This window comes from Salmo trutta, chromosome 38 (assembly GCF_901001165.1).
Source record: "Salmo trutta chromosome 38, fSalTru1.1, whole genome shotgun sequence".
Classification (NCBI taxonomy): Eukaryota; Metazoa; Chordata; class Actinopteri; order Salmoniformes; family Salmonidae; genus Salmo; species Salmo trutta.
This window is the reverse complement of record NC_042994.1, coordinates 33,412,644-33,422,727: the sequence shown is the minus strand read 5'-3', so window position 1 is coordinate 33,422,727 and position 10,084 is coordinate 33,412,644. Positions and strand designations below refer to the sequence as shown.

At 39.6% G+C, this 10,084-nt stretch overlaps 1 pseudogene; it reads right to left on the bottom strand.

The window, feature by feature from the left end:
* Positions 1 to 3,753: 3,753 nt before the first annotated feature.
* Positions 3,754 to 10,084, bottom strand: part of LOC115178614 (zinc finger protein 850-like) — a 150,148-nt pseudogene continuing 143,817 nt past the window's right edge.

Sequence of the window (10,084 nt, the reverse complement as noted above, 5' to 3'; positions counted from 1 at the left end):
TGTCACTGATACCCACAAGGATGGGTGCTCAGCCCCCTTCTGTACTTCCTATTCACCATGACTGCGTGGCCCTCAATCATCAAGTTGCAGACAACACAGCAGTAGTAGGCCAGATTACCAGCAATGAGGAGACAACCCACAGGGCGGAGGTGAGGGACCTGGGAGTGTGGTGCCAGGAAAATAACCTCTCGCCCAACGTCAACAAAACAAAGGAGATAGTCGTGGACTTCAGGTAACAGCAGAGGGAGCACCCCACCATCCACATCAATGGGACAGTAGTGGAGAAGGTGGAAAGATTAAAGTTCATCGTCGTACACATCACTGGCAAACTGAAATGGTCCACCCACACAGAAATGTGGTGAAGAAGGCGCAACAGCGACTTCAACCTCAGGAGGCTGAAGAAATTTGGCTTGGCACCTAAAACCCTCACAAACTTTTACAGATACACAATTGAGAGCATTCTGTCAGGCTGTATCAACGCCTGGTACGGCAACTTGTAATGCCTGCAACTGCACCCCCCCGGTGATGCGGTCTGCCCAACGCATCACGGGGGAAAAACTACCTGCTCTCCAGGACATATACAGCACCCAATTTCACAGGAAGGCCAAAAAGATCATCAAGGACAACAACCACCCGAGATGGTCGATGGTCACTATGAAAGCACTCCAGAGTTCCTTTGTGGAGATGGGAGAGCCTTCCAGATGGACACCATCTCTGCGGCACTCCACCAACCAGGCCTTGATGGTCCAGTGGCCAGATGGAAGCCACTCCTCAGTAAAAGGCAAAACATTCTAATTAAAAAGGTACACCATATTTAAAGGGATGGCTTAAGATGGAATGTACTGAAAACTCTATTGAAATGAAAACTCCATCAGAAAATATGTTTGCCAACAAATGTGAGGGTTTTCAGCGGTTTAATGAAATGTTTAATGAAAAGAGCGCCCAAGGTAGGTATGCAGAGCATGAAATGAGTGCGTAGGCAAAGCATACATTCCTAAATGGGGATCGGCCCCGGTCTCCTGGTAAAACACAAACCCCTCCTCCTACAGCATGCTCATTTTGAGAAAGTGGCACTACTGGTAAAGTCTCCTGGTAAAAACAATTTTGCCAAGAAAAAAACATGCAAAGAGCTGGAAGTGTGTTGATTTTATGGATCTACTTTTGATGAAATAAGGAAGAGATTCAATTTACTTTTAGGGAAAAGATTGTACAATAAAACCAAACTAAACGTTAAAATCCCCAATTGCTCCTTGATTATCGATAAAAATTCCGGGCATTCAACAAAACATATACAGTGGGGGAAAAAAGTATTTGATCCCCTGCTGATTTCGTACGTTTGCCCACTTACAAAGAAATGATCAGTCTATAATTTTAATAGTTGGTTTATTTGAACAATGAGAGACAGAATACCAACAAAGAAACCTAGAAAAACGCATGTCAAAAATGTTATAAAATGATTTGCATTTTAATGAGGGAAATAAGTATTTAACCCCTCTGCAAAACATGACTTAGTACTTGGTGGCAAATCCCTTGTTGGCAATCACAGAGGTCAGACGTTTCTTGTAGTTGGCCACCAGGTTTGCACACATCTCAGGAGGGATTTTGTCCCACTCCTCTTTGCAAATCTTCTCCAAGACATTAAGGTTTCGAGGCTGACGTTTGGCAACTCGAACCTTCAGCTCCCTCCACAGATTTTCTATGAGATTAAGGTCTGGAGACTGGCTAGGCCACTCCAGGACCTGAATGTGCTTCTTCTTGAGCCACTCCTTTGTTGCCTTGGCCGTGTGTTTTGGGTCATTGTCATGCTGGAATACCCATCCACGACCCATTTTCAATGCCCTGGCTGAGGGAAGGAGGTTCTCACCCAAGATTTGATGGTACATGGCCCCGTCCATCATCCCTTTGATGCGGTGAAGTTGTCCTGTCCCCTTAGCAGAAAAACACCCCCAAAGCATAATGTTTCCACCTCCATGTTTGACGGTAGAGATGGTGTGCTTGGGGTCATAGGCAGCATTCCTCTCCTCCAAACACGGCGAGTTGAGTTGATGTCAAAGAGCTCCATTTTGGTCTCATCTGACCACAACACTTTCACCAGTTGTCCTCTGAGTCATTCAGATAATCTTTGGCAAACTTCAGACGGGCATGTATATGTATTCTTGAGCAGGGGGACCTTGCGGGCGCTGCAGGATTTCAGTCCTTCACGGCGTAGTGTGTTACCAATTGTTTTCTTGGTGACTATGGTCCCAGCTGCCTTGAGATCATTGACAAGATCCTCCCGTGTAGTTCTGGGCTGATTCCTCACCGTTCTCATGATCATTGCAACTCCAGGAGGTGAGATCTTGCATGGAGCCCCAGGCCGAGGGATATTGACAGTTCTTTTGTGTTTCTTCCATTTGCGAATAATCGCACCAAATGTTGTCACCTTCTCACCAAGCTGCTTGGCGATGGTCTTGTAGCCCATTCCAGCCTTGTGTAGGTCTACAATCTTGTCCCTGACATCCTTGGAGAGCTCTTTGGTCTTGGCCATGGTGGAGAGTTTGGAATCTGATTGATTGCTTCTGTGGACAGGTGTCTTTTTTACAGGTAACAAGCTGCGGTTAGGAGCACTCCCTTTAAGAGTGTGCTCCTAATCTCAGCACGTTACCTGTATAAAAGACACCTGGGAGCCAGAAATCTTTCTGATTGAGAGGGGGTCAAATACTTATTTCCCTCATTAAAATGCAAATCAATTTATAACATTTTTGACATGCGTTATTCTGTCTCTCACTGTTCAAATAAACCTACCATTGAAATTATGGACTGATCCTTTCTTTGTCAGTGGGCAAACGTACAAAATCAGCAGGGGATCAAATACTTTTTTCCCCCACTGTAGTGTCCTCTATTACTCTGGGTACAGCCTACCTCTGAAAGCAATCTGCGCAAACCTGGTCACATTTGACATATCAACATTTTGCCATATAGCCAGTTGGCAGGCATGCTGTAACGTCTCTTTTGTCAGTCAACATGATTAAACACAACTGTTACAGTGGCTTAAATGAAGGAATGGAATATTATTAGATTCTAAATAGAGGAAAGGATGGAATGGAACACTATTAGATTCTATATAGAGGAAAGGATGGAATGGAACACTATTAGATTCTATATAGAGGAAAGGATGGAATGGAACACTATTAGATTCTAAATAGAGGAAAGGATGAAATGGAACACTATTAGATTCTAAATAGAGGAAAGGATGGAATGGAACACTATTAGATTCTAAATAGAGGAAAGGATGGAATGGAACACTATTAGATTCTAAATAGAGGAAAGGATGGAATGGAACACTATTAGATTCTATATAGAGGAAAGGATGGAATGGAACACTATTAGATTCTATATAGAGGAAAGGATGGAATGGAACACTATTAGATTCTAAATAGAGGAAAGGATGGAATGGAACACTATTAGATTCTAAATAGAGGAAAGGATGGAATGGAACACTATTAGATTCTATATAGAGGAAAGGATGGAATGGAACACTATTAGATTCTAAATAGAGGAAAGGATGGAATGGAACACTATTAGATTCTAAATAGAGGAAAGGATGGAATGGAACACTCAGATTGGAAAGAGCAGTGATGTCACAAACATGTCCCATCCTCAAGTCTCTCTCTTTGAAGTGAGTTTGGAAAATCACTATGCAGCATCTTAAAAATAGTTTTCACAAACGCACTTTATATGTCCGAACATAGAATCAAATAGACTTCCCCAAAATAATATGGCATTTACTTTATTTCACCTTTATTTAATCAGATATGTCAATTGAGAACCAATTCGCATTTACAATGACAATCTGAATGAAGAAATACTAATATTAATCTATTTAATAATTAACATTTTTGAAATATCCCAATTATATAGTGAACAACATTTAGGGGTTTACACTTGCATTCAATCAATCTTAAGTTCATAATCAAAACATAATATTTTTAAAAATATTTTAATCCGATTTTCGACATGATCATTTCTTGAGATGGAAAAAAAATGTTGACCTATTTTTCAGTATGATTTCATTCATACAATATGATTTAATGTAGCATGAACAAAAACACAATTTCTCAATCAAAAACATAAGTCACAGCCTCTCAATCAAAAACATAAGTCACAGCCTCTCTATTCCCCTTGTGTGATTTCAGGTCCTCTGACTGGGAAAATGTATTTTCACAATGAGAGCAGTGGGATGTCTTCTCCTCCTGTGTATTAGTATGTTGGAAAGTCTTTTCTCCTGTGTGTGTTCTCTCAAGCTTTTTCAAGCTCCCTAACCGGGTAAAACTCTTTTCACATCGGGAACATTGGTAAGGCTTTTCTCCTGTGTGTATTCTCTCATGCTCCTTCAGGCTCGCATACCACCTAAAATTCCTTCCACAGTGGGAACAGTGATAAGGCTTCTCTCCAGTGTGTCCCCTCTCCTGTGTTTTCAGGCTCTCTAACTGAGTAAAACTCTTTACACAGTGGGAACAGTGATAAGGCTTCTCTCCAGTGTGTCCCCTCTCCTGTGTTTTCAGGCTCTCTAACTGAGTAAAACTCTTTACACAGTGGGAACAGTGGTACGGCTTCTCTCCAGAGTGTATTCTCATATGTATTTTCAGGTTCCCTAACCCAGCAAATATCTTTCCACACTGAGAGCAGTGGTAGGTCTTCCTATCTTCTGTGTGTATTTCTTCATGTTGTTTCAGGTACCGTAACTGAGTAAACCTCTTTCCACACTGTGAACATTGGAAATGCTTTTCTCTTGTGTGTGTCCTCTCATGCTCTTTTAGGTTCCCTAACTTGGTAAAACTCTTTCCACAGTGGGAGCAATCATAAGGGTTTTCTCCTGTATGTGTTCTCTCATGTACTTTCAGGTTCCTTAACCACTTAAAACTCTTTCCACACTGGGAACAGTGGTGTCGTCTCGCTGGTTTGGGTGTCTCTGGGTCTGGTTCCCCTGAAGGAGTCTCCCCGCTGTCAGAGTGAGAGTCTGGTCCCTCTCCTACCAAAGACAAACAGAGTATTTAGTTAAATACTAAACAGAGAACTGAATTAAACCTCCATAAAATAAAACTGTCTTCCTGTGAGGCTAGATTCCTCAAAAACCTGAAGTCAGTTTTCAGAACATTCCATAATTTAATAAAAACTTGGGGGGCGCCCTAATAATTATAATAATAATGATAATGTAGAACATAAAATCTAATCTTGCTTTCATGTTTATAGGCTGAGCAGAGCTCTATAATAGGGAAAGGGGGATACCTAGTACACTGAATGGATTCAACTGAAATGTGTGTCCCGTATTTAACCCAACCCCTCTGAATCAGAGAGGTGTGGGGGGCTGCCTTAATAGAGATCCAAGTCATCGTCATATAATAATAGATAATGTCATGTTTACAGGCTGAGCAGAGCTCTATAATAATAGATAATGTCATGTTTACAGGCTGATCAGAGCTCTATAATAATAGATAATGTCATGTTTATAGGCTGAACAGAGCTCTATAATAATAGATATTGTCATGTTTATAGGCTGATCAGATCTCTATAATAATAGATAATGTCATGTTTATAGGCTGATCAGAGCTCTATAATAATAGATAATGTCATGTTTATAGGCTGAACAGAGCTCTATAATAATATATATTGTCATGTTTACAGGCTGATCAGAGCTCTATAATAATAGATAATGTCATGTTTATAGGCTGAACAGAGCTCTATAATAATAGATAATGTCATGTTTATAGGCTGAACAGAGCTCTATAATAATAGATAATATCATGTTTACAGGCTGATCAGAGCTCTATAATAATAGATAATGTCATTTTTTTAGGCTGAGCAGAGCTCTATAATAATAGATAATGTCATGTTTATAGGCTGAGCAGAGCTCTATAATAATAGATCATGTCATGTTTATAGGCTGAGCAGAGCTCAATAATAATAGATAATGTCATGTTTATAGGCTGAGCAAAGCTATAATAATAGATAATGTCATGTTTATTGGCTGAGCAGAGCTCTATAATAATAGATAATGTCATGTTATAGGCTGATCAGAGCTCTATAATAATAGATAATGTCATGTTTATAGGCTGAGCAGAGCTCTATAATAATAGATAATGTCATGTTTATAGGCTGAGCAGAGCTCTATAATAATAGATAATGTCATGTTTATAGGCTGAGCAGAGCTCTATAATAATAGATAATGTCATGTTTTAGGCTGAGCAGAGCTCTATAATAATAGATAATGTCATGTTTTAGGCTGAGCAGAGCTCTATAATAATAGATAATGTAATGTTTTAGGCTGAGCTCTACTATCTATCTATAGCTTGACAACATTTCTTTCCCTTTTGGTTACTAAGCAGTTATATCAACATTTAGCAACTACGTTAAACTAGCAACATTAGCAAACCGTTAGCTATATTTCAGAGGTTAAAAGTTGGATATTAAATTAAATGTGTCACGCAGTCAAATTTTACAATATACAGAATGTCCCACAAAATGTGTACATATTACTTTTTTGAAAACTCTCATAACCTAACTTAACTAAAACCTAACTTAATTTACATGAATTACAATGAAAGTTGTGGTCAGCTAGCTAGAAGGATGTATGTAGTCAAAGTTATTATTATTATTGTTTCTTGTTGACTATTTTAATTGAAATCCTTCACAGTTATGTTGGATAAATAAAACATATAAGAAGCCATATGTATCTTACATTAAAAGGCCAATGCAGCAGTTTTTAATCTCAACATCAAATCCTTTCTGGGTAACTATGAAGTACCTTCCTGGTTTTGTTTTCAAAGATGCCCACTGTCTGGGTGTTCACTTCCCCCCACGGGTTACTATAGCAACACACATCACCAGTCATTTATATCTTGTTTGTCAATTCTGAGTGACATTAAAGTTGTGAATTTGCTAATCCATTGTTTAGGTTTTGTTGGTGACCCGCTCTTTGGTGGTATACACATCTTACAGTGTAGTTATCAATTCCTACATTAAATAAAAACATATTAAAGCATAAACATTCAGTAGAACGCTGCTTTAAAACCACGCATCAGTTCAACAATAGTTTGTGCTGCTGTTTCTAAGACAGTACTTACTGGTCTTAATCAGGTCGCCTGTCTCCTCCTCCTGTTATTGTTCTTCCTCCTCCTCTTTCAATGTGACAGTCATCTCCCCCTCCTCCTCCTTCACTCCAAAAACTGCATCATCCTCTTTCTCTTCCTCCTCTTCTTTTACTGTAACATCCTCCTCCTCTTTCTCTCTGAACGCGTCTTCCTCTTCTTTCACTGAAACGTCTTTCTCTTCTTCTTTCACGGTAACAGCCTCACCCTCTACTTGTTTTTGTATTGTAACATCTTTCTCTTCCTCCTCCTCTTTAACGAGAGTTTCTTTCTCCGTCCAGCAGACCTCCTCTTCTTTAGCAGGAGGAGAGTAACTTAGTGAACTCATGGTCGGGGATGTTAGCCAGCTAACCTAGCTAGTTAGCGACTAGCCTGGTGATAGGCTAATTTATCAAGCCAGCTAACGTTACCTGACTATACGGAAATATGACATTAAATGGGGAAACTAGTTATATGACAGAATTATGCTTTAAATACAGAGGCAAATATACACCGAAGAAGTCTGAACAGCTTGAATGTTTCGGCTAGGAAGCTACCGTAGTGGCTGACTAGATGTTGTTGAAGAAGTGTTCCGTCCACTAGATTATACGTCACGCTGATAGCATCGCCTGAAAGACGCACATCGCCATCTGTTGACTGGAGTGGTTAAGGCAGATAAATGTTGATTTTATTTCCAGACAAAAAGTGCATTTTTACATTTCTTTCATTAAATAATAATATAATAGTCAGACAACTGCAGATTTGTAATAAGTATGAATTTATAACCTACTTCTACATTCTACCAACCCAACAGATGTTCCTACTACAGTGAATATTAACCAATGAGGTGGGTCTTTCCACATTCTACCAACCCAACAGATGTTAATACTACAGTGAATATTAACCAATGAGGTGGGTCTTTCTACATTCTACCAACCCAACAGATGTTTCTACTACAGTGAATATTAACCAATGAGGTGGGTCTTTCCACATTCTACCAACCCAACAGATGGTAATATTACAGTGAATATTAACCAATGAGGTGGGTCTTTCCACATTCTACCAACCCAACAGATGTTAATACTACAGTGAATATTAACCAATGAGGTGGGTCTTTCTACATTCTACCAACCCAACAGATGTTTCTACTACAGTGAATATTAACCAATGAGGTGGGTCTTTCTACATTCTACCAACACAACAGATGTTTCTACTACAGTGAATATTAACCAATGAGGTGGGTCTTTCTACATTCTACCAACCCAACAGATGTTTCTACTACAGTGAATATTAACCAATGAGGTGGGTCTTTCCACATTCTACCAACCCAACAGATGTTTCTACTATGAAGCAACACTTTCAGGTTAATTAAAGTTTAATTCCCAAACAGCCTCTACAGGTTTGGTCATTATCAGGTATTGGAGCGTTGAAAGATGATGCACAACAACGGTTTCTTCCAGGAAACCACGACTCCAATAACCACCGCGGTCGAAACAACTGTAAAGTTATCGAAACGACTACCGCTACAATCGACCTGTTCGCAATACATGGGTATTGGGATCTGACTTCATTGATCTGTCAGTAAGCTATGTTTACATGGGTATTGGGATCTAACCTCATTGATCTGTCAGTAAGCGATGTTTACATGGGTATTGGGATCTAACCTCATTGATCTGTCAGTAAGCGATGTTTACATGGGTATTGGGATCTAACCTCATTGATCTGTCAGTAAGCTATGTTTACATGGGTATTGGGATCTAACCTCATTGATCTGTCAGTAAGCTATGTTTACATGGGTATTGGGATCTAACCTCATTGATCTGTCAGTAAGCTATGTCTACATGGGTATTGGGATCTAACCTCATTGATCTGTCAGTAAGCTATGTTTACATGGGTATTGGGATCTAACCTCATTGATCTGTCAGTAAGCTATGTCTACATGGGTATTGGGATCTAACCTCATTGATCTGTCAGTAAGTTATGTCTACATGGGTATTGGAATCTGACCTCATTGATCTGTCAGTAATCTATGTCTACATGGGTATTGGAATCTAACCACATGAATCTGTCAGTAAGCTATGTCTACATGGGTATTGGGATCTAACCTCATTGATCTGTCAGTAATCTATGTCTACATGGGTATTGGGATCTAACCTCATTGATCTGTCAGTAAGCTATGTCTACATGGGTATTGGGATCTAACCTCCTTGATCTGTCAGTAAGCTATGTCTACATGGGTATTGGGATCTGACCTCATTGATCTGTCACATAAATAATTACTGTCCAGCACATTGTCTAGGAAGGTACTGTTCATAGGCCATCATTGTAAATAAGAATTTGTTCTTAACTGACTTGCCAATTTAAATAAAGGTAAAAAAAAGGGAATATGTTCCATAATCCATTGCGTGCCTACTTGTCTTGTCTGTTTATTGTACACCTGCTATGTAAAAGAGACAGAAGAATGCACGATGGTCAATGCATTCTGTGATCCTTGGGACATCCCTACCCTAAACCCTAACCTTAACCCCTACCTTAACCATTTTAAATGTCAACTTCAACGGGCTAGGGACGTCCCAAGGATGTATCTCTACCTGAAAATACATGATCTAAGTGATTGATAGTTGGTATTCAGCATAAAGCCTTATTTACTTTAATGAACTACTAAAATAGTGATTTTGTCAGACAGCATAAACAGCAGCTCTACACTTTATTGACTGACTGATCCATTCATCCTTCCATCCCTCCTCAGCCTTCCTCTCCTCTGAGGACCCAGTGAGGGTGGAGCTCAGTCTGAGAGCTGTTGAGGGACTGGTTAGGAAGAACACTTCTACAGCCAGAGAGGTGAGAGGTCACACATGGTTTAGATGGTAAATATTTATGTCCCCTTAGTGGTTCATCACGTCAGCAAAAGGGAATATGTTCCATCATCTATGTTTATTTACATTAGTACAAATTGTCCACTGATATTGGTGTAATTT